The sequence below is a fragment of the Protopterus annectens genome, chromosome 8.part0 (assembly GCF_019279795.1).
Source record: "Protopterus annectens isolate FY-2018-M chromosome 8.part0, PAN1.0, whole genome shotgun sequence".
Taxonomy (NCBI): domain Eukaryota; kingdom Metazoa; phylum Chordata; order Ceratodontiformes; family Protopteridae; genus Protopterus; species Protopterus annectens.
In genome coordinates, this window is record NC_056741.1 from 56,244,607 (window position 1) to 56,263,514 (window position 18,908).

Below are 18,908 nucleotides of genomic sequence, written 5' to 3' on the forward strand. Positions count from 1 at the left end.
GTTTTGCTAAAAGAGTCCTTAAAAATCGCAAAAAGCAGATGCACCCTACATAGGACAAACATAATCAAAATTACTAAATTAACCCAAAATATGTCTTAACTTCAAGATGGGTGCTAAGCTGATGTTCTCATTGATACCTGGAAAATGAATAGCATCCAAATGTATTTGCCAATTCAATTCACATATATCTAAATGAATGTCCAAGACTTTCCCTTGCATATCTTTCTTTAGATGTTGAATTACACAAAATTTAAACACGTGTCCAGGAAAGGCTTGAACATGTCTCGCTAAAGCTTTTGTAACCTTAACATTTTTGATGTCCAATATGTGTTCCCTAATTCTTTCCCTCAGGTATCTAGCTGTTTTACCCACATAAAATGTGGTGCAATCCTGACATTGTGCCACATAAACAACATTCTTCGTATGACAAAGTGACCCACTATAGCAATATGATGACAATTGACCTTAATACTTTCCCCCATTGTTAAAATATATTTACATGTCAAACATCTCCCACACCTAAAATTCCCATACTTTTTATCAATACCATAATGGTTAAACTCACCCTTCTTATACAACAGTTCTTTAAACGATCGATCCCTTCAAAAAACGAACTTAGGTGTCCCCCCTATTTTATGACCCACTTGCTTATCAAATTGTAATAAACCCCAATTTTTCTTTATCATATCAATAAACCATTCTACATCATGGTTATACGTGGTAATGAATATTAATTTCATACTATCATCTTGTTTACTAATTGTATTAGAGCCATTATGAGATTTTACAATATTATTCATTTTAATGATGGCTTGATAAAAAACATTAAATCTTTTAACCATGATTTCATTCTTAACATTATTACATAAATCTTCAGGATAGCCTCGTTTTTTAAAGATACTTGTCATACATTCCAGTTCCTTTACCAAGGCATCGTCATCACTCACCATCCTAGCTGCTCTGACCATTTGACCTTTAATGATCCCTCTTTTCTGATGGTGGGGATGCCAACTGTTATAATCCAAATATGAATTGGAAAAGGTACTTTTCCTAAAAATTTCAGATCTAATACATTTATTAACTCGATCAATAGTTAGTAATACATCCAAATATGATATAGTTTCTGTACTGAATTGATAAGTGAATTTCAAAAACTCAACTGTACTACTAATATATTCAATGAACTCTTCAAGAGCCTCTACACTACCATCCCATGCTATAAAAATATCATCCAAAAAATGTGTATAATGCTTAATACATTTGTAATATTTTGTTTTAAAGACAAATTCCTACTCCCAAAAAGCCATTACATAATTAGCATAAATGGGGGCACAAGCTGCCCCCATAGCCGCTCCCGTGGACTGTTTAAAAAATTGGCCCTCAAAATATATAAAATGATTACGTAGGACAATCTCCATAAGCATAATATATGCATTAATTTCATCTTGATCATACTTTCCAGTTTTAACTAATTGCGTTTCCAACCAAGTTAAACCCATGTTATGAGGAATAACTGTAAATAGATTGCAAACATCAATAGTGAGAAAAATGAGATTATCAGAGGTGCACAAATTTCTTAATTTTTCTAAGAAATTCCAAGAGTCCCTTGATATGTAATCAAAGGCATTCAAACCCCTTTTGAGTTCATGATCTAAAAACTTACTGATAAAACAAGTTTTACTCTTTTTTTCCATCCACAATTGGACTGAATTTGATGTTATTCAGGCCTTTGTGTAGTTTGGGAATCCCAAAAATACCACTAATAACAGGATGGGGGTTTTTCAGATAGTCATAACCTTTTTCACTAATCTGCCCTTGATATAACATATCATCAAGGAGCATATCAATACTTTTATAACATATTGATTTCATTGATACTACTCTCAGTATAGATTTCATCCATGAGCATATCTGTAATAGCATCAATATAATCATTTCTCTCCACAATTACTACTCCATTCCCTTTATCGGGTTTCATAATACGTATTTCTTGATTATTAATCAGGGAATTCAGCAGCTGTCTTTCCTTTTTTGTTAAATTATTATACTGTTGCATACCGCGTTTATTATTAAAGGACCTGATATCTATTTCACAGGCCTTTTCAAATACAGCCACTATATTATTCATGGGAGGATTAAAGGTACTAGGTTTAACTAGTCCCTTTTGCACACTATTATTAGTGTTAACAGGAAACCACATTATTAAATTCATCTTTCGAACAAAGGTTTTTAAATCTATAATCATGTCAAACATGTTGCCCTTTCTACAAGGAACAAAGGTGAAACCTTTAGACAATAAGTTGACATGATCAATACTAAATTCAAATTTGGAATAATTATAAACCTTAAAATCATCATAAGAATTAGCTATTACACAAGGGTCACTCAAAGGGTTAGATACTTGCATATCATTTAGTTCTTCGTGCATTAATTCCACAATATGAAAAGCATCATCATTATTAAGATGACATGGCCACATATCCCTATTCAAAATTTGGCCCTTGTCAACATCAGCTTCCATAAGCTCAGTCCTCTCATGTGCTACAAAACCACCTAAATTCATATTGTGTGAGGAATTAACGAATGAATATATGCTTAAATCCATCAAACCATCAAACATATACTTAGATCCATCATTTACATCTAGCATTTCAATTTCATCACAAGCTATTTCAACATTATCATCAATAAAAGTATGAGCAAATAAATCAACATTAGTGCCTAAACGAATATTACCAGCATCATAATTAACATCAGATGTAAAATGGAAATCTGTTGGAACAAAATCAAGTGCTTCACTATCTTGCACTTGAAAAACGGGTGAGTCCAACTCAATAGCTGGATTACTACTCTCAAAAATAGCGTCTTCAGTGAAAAACCAGTCCTGGATATCACCCGTTATATCCACACTAAGCTCTCATTGCATAAATTTGTCTTTATTATGAATAGTATCAACACAACGAGCAAGCCCAGAATAAGCAGAATGTACAACAGTATTTAAATCTGCTACACTAGTAGTTTGTATTAAGTCTTTACTTACAAAATGACTATCCGAAGTTGCATTTAATAGTACCAAGAACCTTCCCGTTGCCCGACTTGTTTGTATACCAGGTCTTCGGTCGTGCACCTTGCCTCAAAAAGGAAGTCTGTTTGTTGGTATAATCCCTGTTCTTTAACCGTTCTGAATGACATGGGCCTTCCTCTAAAGAGCTCGCCTCCTGCTGATGTTGGTTTGAAGTACCCTCTTGTGCGTACGTATTTTCGTTACCCTCCGCTGAATTTCTATTGGTTGTAACCCCATTCATTTTATGATGTCTCCTATTACCCTCAGAAAGTGGATAAACCGAATCAGATTCATAAATTTTAATATCTCTCTTGATTTTATTCATCTTCCGTGAAAAAATAGTCTGACAGTTCTCATCACCTTTGTCCAGAATGTTGCCGTAATTGGCAACATAATGATCGAATAAAAGGTCATTAACAACTTTTTCATTAACCAACTTCAATTCAGCAGTACGTTGATCCGCCTTCACATTGTTATACTTCAACATAATATCCATTAATGCTAGCCCAGTTCTGTCATATAAGGAATGTACTTCCTTAAGCATTTCTGCATTATGTTCCACACCATTGGGATATCTCCAGGCACGCAATCCCTTAGGCACAATTCTTAATTCTATATTCCTCATCAAATATTTTTTCTCTAGCAGAACTTTTTTAAGGGAATATAATTTATATTCAAATACCTTCAATTGCTCACTTAAAGTTGAAATTGTAGTCTCATTATGCTTCCCCTTCTCATTATCATCCCGTTGAAAATTGTGCTTAAATTGCTTCCACCGCCGCGTATAATCATTATCTTCAGCCTTTCCATCCGTTCGGACCCTGCTGATGCTTCCTCTTTTAGCAAAACAGTTTTAAAGGTTCTTTAATAGTGTTGTACTTAATATTGTATTTATTTATTTGTAATATTATTATTTCATATATTTATATATACATTTTTTCGTGTGTTTTTCACATGACTCATATAATGTATATGTGGTTTTGACCATACTTTATAAGATGTATTACTTTAAAACAATTTTTTAGTGATGTTTTATGTCTTTAACTATTTTGTTTTAGTAATTGATTATAGGTGTTGATGTTAATTGATAATTGATGGTGTATTTAAGTGGTTTTTACATTCAGTTCTATGTTCTGAAGAAGTCTAAGCATTGTAGATGAAACCTAGGTTAACTGAGAGTTCGTGGTTTTAGTGTCTATGCCTGAGTTATTCCACCAATAAACTTTTTGGATTTCCGTATCTCCAGTTGTTACTTAAATGATGCTGTACTTTTTCACTAAGATAACACTATTTGGACTGGCAGCACTGTTCGTTCTGATATATTTGTGGAATTATTTTTGTTATCAAGGATATGGTTTGCAAGGATATACTCATATGTTCACTTTGCCTTCCACAGTGCTTTTTTAAATTTCCTGAAAGCCTGGGATATCTAAATTAGCTGTTGTCCAGTAGATATTGCTTAATCTGAACTCAAAAAATATGTCTTTTTCTTAGAAAACAAATCCAGATTTCTGTCCCACCAAGGTGACTTCAGCTGTTCCATTTTCTGAAATTTAGCGACCACGGGAACATGCCTGTAGATGGTTATCTAATTTAAAATAAAAATACTCCTAGCCTTGTTCTATACTTAAGGTGACAAGATCATTTTCTCAACATTAATATAGCAAATCTGTTCTAATATCCTCATAATTTACCCTCTAAAATTTCTTGACTTGATTAATCGTCCCTAACAATAATTTTTATTTCACTCTTTAAAATACTTCTTTCGTTTCTCATCTGTTTAGCTTTGTACCATAATAGGTTCTTTGATATTTTTTTTAATATTGCTTTTTCTCTTGACTGCTTGCAAACCATCAGTTCTCCTATAACATGGTTATACCATTTCTTTATTGTAGGGTGACAGTCGATAATGGCGGATCATCATCCAGGCAGTCATTAAGGTTTTTCGATTAACATTAGCCCTATCTCCGGCACTAGTCAGTGGAGCATGCCCACATGGTGTGCATGCTACCTCGTATGCTTAACGGGACCTACAGAGAGCATTATTTAGTGCCCATGTCCTCATCATGCCCCAATTTTTGTTGGCATATTCATAATGTACCATGTCTCTGGGGTCCAGCATCACAATGGGGCTCCCAGTATGGTTGAGCTAATGTCAGCAGCTCACTCTCTTTATAGCTTGCCAGTTTCTCAGAACCATGGTCACCAGCTAATCTCCATCCATCTGACCTGTAGTCAGGATTTCACCTCTCACTGGGCCACATAGCTTACAGGGCGTTTGACACCTTAACATTTGACAATTACTTGCATGAGAGGGACTTTACTTTTCTGTTCTGTTATTTCAATATCAAGTGTACAACAGGGCCACTGACATGCCATAATTTCAACAACAGCTCCATGGTGAGGACTGTGACACCATTTCATCATTAGCATTCTGACACATTCACATTCTGACTGCATTCAGCATCAGTACCATAACAAGCCCCCTGCCACTATCATTTCAGCATCAGTACCATAACAGGCCCCCTTTCACTATCATTTCCGCATCTGTACTATAACAGGGCCCCTGCCACTATCATTTCAGCATCAGTACCATAAAAGGCCCCTGCCATTATCATTTCAGCATCACTACCATAACAGGGCCCCTGCCACTATCATTTCAGCATCCGTAGTATAACAGGGCCCCTGCCACTATCATTTCAGCATCAGAGGAGGAGGAGTTGTAGTAATGGTTAAGGTCCTTACCTCAAAGTCACAGGGTACAGGGTTTGATTCTCACCATAGGTTATTGGTCAGGCTTAAAATGGCCCTTCAGGGCAGTTAGCCTAGTATTTGCCTATGAACCTAGTACCAGGACAGGGTTCCTTATATTCTATCATTTCAGCATCAGTACTGTGACAGGGACCCCAGGGACCCATTATTGCATCATCGGTACTAAAACTGGGACGAGACACTATCATTACAGCATCACAACCATAATATAGAGGATTATGATTAGGTCTCCATTAACCAACTTTTTATGTGCTCACGACATGGATGCCAAGAAATTTGCCTGGATAGTGACGGTTGCATTGTGAATCCTGCCATCCATGCCAGGACACATAATAAAGGGCAACAATCTGTGATCTGATCATAATTTATTGTACTACATGGAGGTTTATTTGCTCCATGTACTACCATCCAGCCATAACCCCTTTTTCATTTTTCTACATGGGGTTAGGGTGTCACTTAACTATGACAATGATCTAGTGCCAATGTTCACACTTCTGGATGGCTAGCCTTGAAAAAGTTACAAAAAAAATGTAAGAGCATGAACTGTTTTACTAGCTTTCTAAACCTTTGAAAGGTGGTAAAGCACTTAGCACTGTCAAACAGACAGCAGGCAGAAATTAAGTGACCTTATATAGAACAAAGGTCTTCAAAAGCTGTTAGACCCTTTCTCCTGGATAAAAATATTAAATTGGCATGGCACATGGAAACCAACTAAAATCCGTGATTTATTAAATAATGTAAGCACTTTCATTCAGTGTAATATTAAACTTCACCAAGACATCGAATGACCGAAAGAGCTAACATTATTTAATAAATCATGGGTTTTAGTTGGTTTCCGTGTGCCATGCCGATTTATTATTTTTATCCAGACCCTTTGTTCTGTCAGATTTTTATGGCAGTGTGAGGTTCTAACAGCTTTTATAAGCCGTTGTAGCTTCTGCTCCATTCTTTTCCATTGGCACTGTCTCCCATTAGTCCCTATCATGAGACCCAATCTTAATAATGTTTAGGTGTGCTTAACTAGCCTTCGTTAAGCAGCCCTAAGTGCTGTTAAAATCAGGTCATGCACTAGGGATGTGCCTAACAGCTTTATCTGTTTCCCATTTTCGGAGCATGATAACGGCATTTCATGCACTACTTGATGTTTTCATTACCTGAAGACAGAACCGCTAAAATATTTTTTCCTTATCAGCTGAGTAACCAGTGAGCACTTTAACAGTAGATTTTAATTTATGTTGATTACTGATTCATATTTTCCAAGTTCTACTTTTCTTTCTTTAACTTCTGAAAGGATATGGTACGAAAAACAAATCTTATTTGTTGTCGTATTTCTCAGAGCAGATTAAGTTTAAATTGTTTATCTGTTAATTAAGTCTGCACTTTTAGGCAGGATAGTACTGTGCCTGATCCTTAAAATGCAGGACTCAGTAGACCCCACTGGTGTCATTTTCTCCAGACCTTTCCACTCTGCCCTGTGGCTGGTGACTTGTCTGCACGTTATGCTAATTAAACCTTAACTGTAATCTTATTTCTTGCTAGTTCATGCCTACTAGCTGCTTGTTCCGTGGCCTGCACCACTCTTTTTCCAGCTTTAAACAACAATAACTGTTACTACCAGTCAGACCTTACAGTTAAAGAAGCAGAGCAAGATTTTGTTGGGTAGAATTTATTGCTTAAGGGTCTTATAAGATGCAAATACAACTGCTGATGTTAAACAGTGTTTGCATTTTGCTGAGAACATACTAAACTGGAATAAGTGAGGAACTGGACCCAACAGGGTGTGGTTTATTATTTGATAAATGCATACCCTACAATGACATGTGGTTTATTGCCTAATAACAGTAACTTTGCCATTGAGCACCCTATTCAACCACAGTCTAAGTACCAGCTTCATTCCAGCAGAGTGGAGAACTGCCATTACCATCCTCTTGCACAAAGGTGGTGCCACTACTAACCCTGGAAACTATTGCCCCATTAGCTTGACAAGTCTGATCTGTAAAGACATGGAGCATATTATTATTATTATGGATCTCATAAACAAGGACATAGGCAATCTCCAAGCACTTGATCCCACTCAGTTCAGATATGTCAAGGGCAAATCTTGCCTGTTGAACCTGGTTGAGTTCTTTGAGACTGTTACCAAGGCCCTGGATGAGGGAAAGTCAGCACATACAGCTTACCTTGACTTGTCAAGGTCTTTGACACAATCCCCCACACGGGCATCATCAAAAAGCTAACACAACTTGGTGTAAATCCCTATCTCATCACATGGATGGCCACCTGGCTCACTGACAGCACCCACAAGGTCAAAATAGGTGCCTCCACCTTCGATAGCAGACCTGTCACTAGCGGAGTTCCCCAGGCATCTGTCCTGGGACCCCTACGGTTTGGCATCTACTTCTCAGAGGTCCTGGCAAAAACAAAAGGCCTGTGGCTGACCAAGTTTGTGGACGGCTGTAAGTTGGGTGCTGTCATTGACTCCCCAGATGATGTTAACGTACTGTAAGTGGGTCTCACAGCAACTAATGACTGGTGCCAAAGTCATGGCCTCAAGTTAAATGCAAAAAAATGTATCGTTATACCATTTGGCAAAAATGCAACCCCTACTGATTACCACATCAACGGCAACCCCCTAAGTACACAACCTGTGGTGAGAGACCTGGGTACTCAGGTTGATAATCTCACATTCGACCATCATGTAGCAACAGTGCTCAGAAAAGCCTTTTACTTGGTTCATTTCATAAGTAAAGGGATTGCATCCAGAGAAAAGGAGGCTATTACCTCTCTGTACTCCTCCCTCATTAGACCAATAATTGAGTATAACTCCCCTTTTGGTATGTACCTCTCCAAACATCTGCACCAAATGGAAAGGCCACAGAAATACCTCACAAAGAGAATCCATGACCTCCAGCACCTGTCCTATGTGGACAGGCTCAAATCAGTATCACTCTACTCGGTATCATACAGATTGCTCAGGGGTGACCTATGTCTCACCTACAAGGCAATCTCAGACCTTGACCTACTAGAGATGATTTATATCCACAAGTCTAATTCCTCGCAGATTACCCGCTCAAAAGGCCTGAATCTAATATGCGACATCAACAAAACCTGCTGGAGAGACAAGTTTGTCTCCCAGAGGCTGTCCCATCTCTGGAATAGACTTCCCATACATGTCACGCAGAGTACCTCACTGACCCTCTTCAAACGCAACCTTGATGGGTGGCTGGGAAACCACAGATTTGTCCCAGGGGTTCCACCTGTGATCCTCATTGACAGGGGTGAGAGGTGTGACAGAGGTTTCTTTTTTGGGGATAAACTCTTAACTAGGCTTGTAAGAGCCCCAGGCCATTAGCCTACTAACTTCCTATTATCCTATGATTCTATAATCCTCATGGTGTGTTTTAATGCACAAGCAGTTTTCACTGAATGCATTTAGTACCAGAGATGGGATCTGTCAGACAATAAATCAAAGCTTGGAGTGTCTGATTTCGCTTATAAAATTGCCCCCCCAAAACAAGTAAAATACATAATTAAATTAACAAAAGAAGGTGTATGCTTATAGAAGTGAAATAAATAGTTCACCTGATTAGACTTCTTCCTTTCAGAACCACACATACATCATTTTTTTTAAAGGTGGGGTAATATAGCACATTTTATAACTGTAGAAATCTACAGACCATAATGTTTAGCTGCCTACTGTAATATCCTCTTCTCAGTTGTTAAACTAGTTATCAACACACAGTGTGTCTCATCTACAATCAGTTCCATTTTTATTGTAAGTTTGCTACTCCATTTTGTATTTTACAACAGTATTAGTGAACAAGAGAAGGAATATTAAGCATTAATTTATCTATTTATTTAATTTGTTGATCAGGTTGATCCTACTGAATAAATGATGCATGCTTACCGCACTATACACACACACACACACACACACACATATATATATATATATATATATATATATATATATATATATATATATATATATATATATATATATACACACACACACACACACACACACACACACACACACACACACACACACACACACACGCATGCGCGCACACACAAAGACGTGCTTTTAATGGTGTAGGGAAGAGACATTTTATAACTGCATCACAAAGTATCATATTCAGCTGCCATATGATGTAGTTAGTTGTCCTGTTAAACTGTCGTTTTCAAGGAATAGACTCCATTTGCATTCAGGTCCAATTTTATTGCTGCATTTTCATCTTCTTTTTTATCTCCCAGCAATTCTGCATGTGAATATGAGAGACACGTTACAGCAGATATTCATGTAATTATTTACATTTGCTGACTGGCAGATTCCATTGGCTAAGACTATGGCCCTCGTTAAGGACAGACCCGCGGTACTATTTACACTGACCGGGAGAAATTTGTCAAAGACAGCAGAGAAACTCCTCAGATCTTCTGATAAGTGCCACAAGATCATTAACACACATCTGTCATTTCTGGAAGCTTTACAAATAACACACAGGGACAGGAGATGTGATCTAACCTTCATGAGGTCTGTATTCAGTTGATTTCTTCTGAGGTGAGAGTACAAATCTCTGCAGCTGGGTCATTGGCATTATTGTAGCTGTACATGACACCTCCTTTTTGAAGCTATAAAATATTATATCTATGAGGCTTTATGCATTGCATTACACTGACCTTTTAACCTTAACACCACTGTAAGCATGTCATGTGCTACATTTTAATAATATAGCTTTTTAGTTGTTAGAATCATTTTTAACTCTGGAACAGTCCATATATTGGCCTGGTTTCTTCAGTGGTCTCCTGTCTCTTGAGACGTTAGTAGGTCTATTTAAAATGGATACCTAGTCTTGTTTTCAAGACAGTTCCTTCTTCACAACAGCTTCAGATAGAGGCACAACTTTAGGAGTCTTTATGAAACTCTTGACTGCCACAGTTTTTACAATTTCTCCTGCTCTCTTTTTTGCTATATCCCCCCACTTCCTGTTGACCATTAGAGTCCCTGTTGGTCAGCTAACCCATTCACTACTTATGCCTGGGGTGAGATCCAGCTAAAGGGGGGGGCAGCACTGAGATAGTTATCCAAAGTGATTTGGCTTTTCTGCTTTTAACCCTGAAACCTGCATATGGTCATTCACATCAATGGGGTTGGCATGCAGTGGGCCTTTGCAGTGCATGCCACACATTCATGTGACATACCCTGAAACCTGCATATGGTCGTTCACATCCATGGGGTTGGCATGCAGTGGGCCTTTGCAGTGCATGCCACATCTTCATGTGACATACCCCGAAACCTGCATATGGTCGTTCACATCCATGGGGTTGGCATCCAGTGGGCCTTTGCAGTGCATGCCACACCTTCATGTGACATAATCTGTTAACTGTGCCCACTCATGTAGACAAGCACCTCTGTATGATCAGTGGTCTCACCTGGGGATTCTATTGGGTAGAGACATGCCATTCCCCCTGAAGTTAGGCAAGCAGATGTAAGCATTGTCATTCTTCTCCTCCCTCCAACAGACCCCTTAGCCACTACTAAAACTGAGGTTACTTGAGTCATAGTTAGGGCTTTATCCCTAAATGCTAATGGAATTGGTTAGTCTGTTTTTCTTACAAATGGACTGCTTGATTGTAACACATTTGGGTGCATATCTCCCTGGTCCTTTGGTATCACCCTATTTACCTTCTATAAATGTCTGCAATTTCTTCTATATGGCTTACCATCTTCCCTTTGAACTCCATAGGATCTTGTTTTAGTTGCTTTTCTAATAACTTCAGCTTCAAGCTGTGGTCTTTCCCGTGGCTTTTTGAGTCACGTACCTTTATCCTGTAAGGCTGGTAGCATTGCCATTTCCGTTGTAGTAGTATTTCTATTTTGTCCGATGTATTTCCAGCATTTTCTTTACTTTATGTTGATTTATCGGTTTCACTAACATGCTTAAAGCAGGCAATCTGCTTTCCAGCTTTCTGCTCATTAAAATCTGAACTGGTGAGTGACTAAGTCCCTGTAGTAGTGTTTCTGTATTCCACACAGTCCTCATAGCTTTTATTACTGCTCTTTCACTGTTTGAATAGGTTTGCCACTTGTGCATTATTAGACTGTGGATATGGTGGCATAGATATTATATGTTTGAGTTCTAACTCATGCACAAATCTTCTAAACTGTTAACTTGTGCATTGCAGACACTGTCAGTTATGACAACATCAAGTATCCTATCTTGAAAATATCAACTTTAATGCAGTAATAAGACTTGCACTCCTTATGTCTGTTTTTTCATGCAACCTGTAATAATATGCATTTGTTTTTTGAACTGGAACAAATTCATACTCCTTCTGTTCTGTAGATGATGAAAGCAAAACACGAACAAACTAATAATAAAGAAAGAAAGCAAAACGGCTTTCAGGCAAACACCAAAACCTTTTATTTAGCACTTTCGTCTGCTGTCAGCCTTGACTTCCACAGAATACATCTCCTACAAGTTCATTTCCTTTCTATACAAAATAGTCACATGACTTAATTTAATTAAACAATTGATTACGTTAAAAAAATATATATTACTAAAAACACATCATCTCATTGCCTAACTATAAACCTAGAAATATTGTTTTAATAATCTTATTTTAAAACATATTAGCAGCAGAGGCACATAATCCTAACTAACAAAATCTATACAGACTTAGCAGAAACTTGAACAAACTTTGTAGTCACATCATACAGGTACTAATAAAATTTCGTACTATCACTAACTAAAACCTGTGTAACTAAATTTATTTATTTATTTACAGGTGGAAATCAGTTTTCAATTTAAGATAACTAGAAAGGCTAACAGTTTCATTAAGTCCCGGGGGTATGTCGCATTACATTTTAACTGCCACATTAATTCTCGGTACTCCAAAAAAATGTCCAAAGAACCCCCCCCCACTGTTGTTCCTCACCTGTTCAAGAGCACTGAATTTGAACCAATGCCCCTCATGTTCCTTAATATGTTTAAAAAGAGCATTCTTAAGATTATTCTTACTAATATCATATAAATGCTGATAGACTCGCCTGTTTAAACAATTGATGGTTTTCCCTATATAAAAGCTCTGACACTGTTGACAAATCACTATATATATATATATATATATATATATATATATATTATACTTTTACTATAACAGTTGAACCTTTGCTTCAAGGCCAACCAACCAAACCCCTTACTAAACAAGGATTAATTTTCCATCATATGTGGACATTGGTTACAATGTCCACATTTTATCATCTTACCTTTGGTCCCTTTTGTTATGTTAGTCTCTAATAAGTTTTTAAAAGATTTATCCTTCCTATGAACTACAACAGGATGATCACCTAGTTTATTTTTAAATTGTTGCTCCATATCAAATAGCACCCAATTCACATTTAATATTTCTTTTATTTTTCCATATAATGGGCTAAATTAAGTATCATAAGATGCGAAAAAAGAGACTTACTGATATCAGTCCTGTTGTCACTGTTGGTATTAGATAGACCACCTAATATAGGAAAAAAAATCCCTTCCTCTTTCTCTTATTAATAACTTCTTGAAACATGGGCTCTAAAACAGGCGAAGGGTACCCTCTTGCCAATAACATACTCTTTAAAGTTGCTATTTCACTGAGAAACAAATCTTTCTCACTGACCATCCTTGCCAACCTAACTCCTTGCCCCTTTACCAAAGATCTCTTTTGGTGGACTGGGTGGGCACCAGAAAAGTGTAGCAAGGAATTAGAGTAGGTTGGCTTCCTAAATAATGTAGAAATAAATCTACAATTAACTTGTTCCTTGATAATAATAATATCCAAAAAATGTATAACATTGGCATTAACATGAATTGTAAACTGTAAGAAAGATGTACTTCTATTTAAATAGTCAAAAAATTCATACAATAACTTTTGGCTTCCTCGCCATAGGATGAGAATATCATCCAAATAGCGGCCAAAGAAAATACAATGCTCAAACAATTCTGATGTAAAAACCTTGGAAATTTCCCATTCTGCAAGGACAATATTAGCAAATAGGGCCCCGCACATGAAGCCCCCATGGCTACCCCTATTTTTTGTTTAAAATAGTGTCCTTCAATGAAAATGAAGTTGTTACTTAGTATCATTTCCATACCTGCCTGAAACATCAGTATTCTAGAATGTGTAAACCCAGAGTATTTACACAGAAAATCATAAAACATACTAATACCCTCATCGTGGGGAATGACTGCAAATAGGCCACGAACATCAATTGTAGCAAATATCTGTTGCTCACTATACATTTCATGTTGAATTTTCTTAAGACAATCCCATGAATCCTGTAATATATGCAGAGCTTGTTTTAATATTCTCTTCAGATTTAAATCTACAAACTTAGCCATGGAAAATGTCTTTGATGCTTTTGCGTCCACTACAGGCCTTAAGGGGGGATCAGCAATAGACTTATGAATCTTTGGTATACCAAAGATCGTAGGAATACGTGGATTTACCTGTTCCATATAATTCAACTCAGCAAGTGTTATTTGATTATCAAGCAACAGATCTAAAAGTGTTATATCTATATGTCTGTTTGCTATGTTGAGTTGATTAATGGATATTTCCTCGTATGTTTCACTATATAAATGTAATAGCATTTTTTGAATATAAACCTCTTGATCCATGGCTACCAAACCTCCCCCTTATCCGGTTTCATCAGCCTAACTTTTTTGTTCCCCACTATTTCAAATAATAGATCTTGTTCTTCATTGGTGAGCCGTTTTGCTCTTTCTTTCTTTATTATTGTTCTGTAGATGATCTGCAATTGGGTGGACTATATGGCATGCTTTATATATGGTGCAGCTCTGTTCTGGTTGTTCTGAGTTAACATAACTGGTCAAAACATTCCTCTTAATCGTTTTTTTGCACTCACAGATTCCAGTTATACAACTCATACTTGGATGCATTTGTTTCCTCATTTGATTGTAAATGATTATTTTGTCAGTTTTCAATATCACAGCTTGCCTGAAACTTATCTCTTCTGTGAAAAAAACGACTACTGAATTTCTTTTCTTACTGATGAGTTTTGCTCAAGCCATCTTCTCATCACAACATCTTTCGGTAATTGCATTTCTTAGTATCATGACACCTCTGAAATTCTTTTACTTTTTTGACACTGATAACTCCAGTACTGCCCTATGAATGCCCACTTTTTCTTATAACAATTTTCATGCTTTTCTGGTCAGTATATGCTTCTCAACATATCTGTTACATGTAGTTTCTCATGTGGTCTATATTTTTACTTTCATATCATACTTGCGTAGATTAAGTAACATTTTCTGCATTCTTAAGAGATGCCTTGCAGAATACCTTCTTTGTAAGAGTTTGTACTCTGTGACCTCCTGAACTTCTTTACCATAAACATTTTCATGGAAATTTTCACATTGATGCAATACTGATAACAGTTTCATTTCTGTCCGAGCATATCTCTTTTGTGGTCTTGACCCAAAGGTAGCAGGTCTTTTGTCTAGCATCTATTTAATACACAAATTACTTTTTTACATCATAGTAGTTTAACAATGGAACATCTGTGGTTAGTTTCTTAAGTATTTCAAAGATTTTTTTCTTGATCATAACTCTATTCCCAAGTTAATCAGAGTCTAGCAGTTTTCTTGGATGCATAGATATCTGGGTATAACGTTTGTAAAATACTCTGTTATTTATAAAACCTCTTTAATGTCTACTTGTCTTCCGACATTGGCATTTACACATTCAGTTGTTTGGGTTTTTTAGATCAAGTTTCAAATCCATTGATGACTGAATATAAACCATATATTTCAGATTTTCACTCCGATTTTTAAATTTACTCTTACTTATTGAATAAGCAGTGGGTAATGCTCTTTTTTTATTCAGATCTTATGAATCATGTCACATGAAAGTAGCTAACTCCAAGTCAGACTGCCAACCAGTCACGAGTGGAGCCCCACAGGGTTCAGTCCTGCGTCCTCTCCTGTTTGCTATCTACTTCTCTGAACTCCAGGCCAACACGTAAGGACTCTGGCTGACAAAGTTCACAGACAATTGTAAGTTGGGAGCTATTATTAACTCCCCAACTGATGTTGATATCCTACAGAAAGGCCTCACTGAGACCAACAACTGGTGTCAGAACCATGGCCTTAAGCTCAATGGCAAAAAAATGCGTCATCATCCCCCTTGGGAAAAACCCAGTTCCCATGAATTACCACATCGATGGTAGTCCAGTGAACACAGAAGGCGTTATAAGAGATCTGGGAACACAGGTTGACAGTAACCTCTCTTTCGACCACCACATTGCCACTGTGGTCAGAAAGTCCTTCTGTGTGGCACATCTCATTACTAAGGGCTTTGCATCCAGAAAGAAAGAGGTCATTGTCTCCATCTACTCTTCCCTCATTAGGCTAGTCATCGAGTGCAATGCCCCATTTGGCATGTACCTCACTAGACACCTGCAACAACTGAAGAGGCCCTAAAAGTATCTCACAAAGAGGATTCTAGGCCTTAAACCCTTGTCCTATATGGACAGACTCAAAAAACTCCAACTATTCTCTGTCTCATATTGCCTACTTAGAGGCGATCTCTGCTTGACTTACAAAGCCATGTCTGACCCAGCTGTGTTAGAAATTCTACATCTAAAGAAATCCCAATCCCTCCACACCACACCCTCTAGTGACCTCAACCTCATTACTACCCAGAGACTGCCCATGTTGTGGAATAGACTTCCCATACATGTCAAACAGAGCACCTCACTGACCCTCTTCAAGAGAAATCTCGATGAATGGATGGGAAATAGAAAATTCACTCCAGGGATCACTCCAGTGGTTCTACTCGACAGAGGCTCTGGGAACTAAGGTCGGGTGGCACAATGCCAGGGTAATCCTATGAGCTAGGCTTGTAAAGGTTCCAGAGCCATTAGCCTAGTACACACCTATGAGAATCTTGTCTGTCTTTATAACACTGTCTGGTTGTATGAACTAGGCTTGTAAAGGCTCCAGGACCATTAGCCTAGTACACACCTATGAACTTATGTGAATCTTGTCTGTCTTTATAACAGTGTCTGGTCTATTTTTTAGTTCTAAAATCTTCATCAGTCTTCCAATACTGTTGAGTTGCATCTGATTCTTATAGTGAGTCCATAAACAGCTGACATCATTTATAAAGTTCACTTGTCAAGTCAAAAACAGGAGTAAATTGTTAGGCTCTTCTTCTATATCACACATACCCACATAAGTATAGACAATTTAGAGTCACCAATCCATCTACTGTACATCTTGAGGATGTGATAGGAAACCTGAGTACCCAGGAAAAACCCACATCAACAGAGAAAGACAAGCAGATTCCACACAGGGCACCTTGAGCACCAAACCAGAGAACCTCTTGTGGTGAGGTGACAATGCTATTTACTGTACTGCTGTGCCTCTCAATAATTTTAATGACACCAACATTTTCCATTCCTTTTCAGTTCCCATTTTGTTTTAGTTCTGAGACCTTCTGGTACTTATCTAGGAGCACAAATCACTCCCTAGGTATCAGGCTTTACTTTATATGATATTTTTCTTGCAGTCTTCTTAAACCAGTGAATAAATCAGCATGGCTGAGAATAATATCAATGTTATTGCTTTGCACAGTATCTGTGAGATGTTTGTGACTGCGAATGATTCCTTGTATATGCAGTCTTTGCTTAACATTTGTTTTACCTGTGGTGAGAGCCAGGAATCCTTGAAATGGGGAAATCCCTCTGGCTCACTTGTTCCCCATGAGACAAAACCCAGGCATTAGAGAGTGACCCAGTGTATTGGTGTTATGGAAATCCCTAGGGTGGGAGGTTGGCATAGTGGTTAAGGTGTTTACCTTATAAACACAAGGTGTAGGGTTTGATTCTCAGATATGGTAACTGGCTAGGCTTAAAATGGCCCACAAAGGCAGTTTGTCTGATACTAATCTAGGAACCTATGAGCCGTTGTAAATTTAGTTTACCATTTCTAGCTTCTCACAGTCCTGGTTTGGCACCTATGTCTCTAATGGACACATGTAACCTGTAAATGGTTCATCTTCCAGGCCCCTGCTTGAAAGTGTTTTATTTCCCAAATCCCTGCTTACACTTTTCAAGGGTACCAGAAGTTGTCAGAGATTTGGGATGCAAGGCTAGGCTTAAAAAGGCCCTCGTGGTCTTTAGCCTAGTAAACACTTATGAACAAGCTTCATGACCAAAATATTAGAAACATTACTTAAATGCTAATATTTGAAAATGGTGACTGAATCTTTTATTCCCCTAAATGTCAGTAGTTTTTAAATCCCCTCTCAGGATCTTACCAAATAGCTCCCATAGCTGTGGCTTATCAGTTTGTTTGTTTTACCTGGGGTGAGAGCCAGGAATCCTTGAAATGAGGAAATCCCTCTGGCTCACTTATTCTCCTTGAGACAAAACAGAGGCATTAGAGAGTGACCCAATGTATTGGTCTTGTGGTGCTTCATCCCTCGTAACCCCTCCCTGTAGTAACCAGCTGGTTCAGAATTGCTGCCTTGGTGGGGAAGGATGTGCATGCTTCCCACCGTATCATCCCCATCTCAACAGCACATGTGCTACTTAACTGTGTGTGTTTGCCTTTGCCTCTTTCATGGGAAATCATCTACTCTCCAGTAGGTACCATCAATGTGGCAGGCCATGTTGCCTCCCTCCGCCAAGGATGTTAGAAGTGGTAAGAGACTGTGGGTGGGAGAATAAAGGATCTGGGTAATAGAAAGAGGGTAATACTTATAAAGAGTTGATTAGGGGTGGGAGGTTGGCATAATGGTTAAGGTATTTGCCTTATAAATCAAAAGTGCAGGGTTTGATTCTCAAATGGGGTAATTGGCTAGGCTTAAAATGGACCACAAAGGCAGTTAGTCTAGTACTAATCTATGAATCTATAAGAGGGTAATACTTACAGCGGATCTGGATATGCCAGGAGTAGAATGTGAGATTCCAAGCCCCAGAGAAGAGAGGGAGTAGGGGTTGATTATGATCTTGAACCATGAGGGGGTTCAGCATTCTGGTCCAGGACAGTACTAGAAAGGC

General features: G+C 37.8%; 1 protein-coding gene across 1 annotated transcript in view; it reads right to left on the reverse strand.

Moving 5' to 3' along the window:
• Nucleotides 1–18,908, reverse strand: part of GNB3 (G protein subunit beta 3) — a 549,058-nt gene that overhangs the window by 174,805 nt on the left and 355,345 nt on the right. The window lies entirely within an intron of this gene.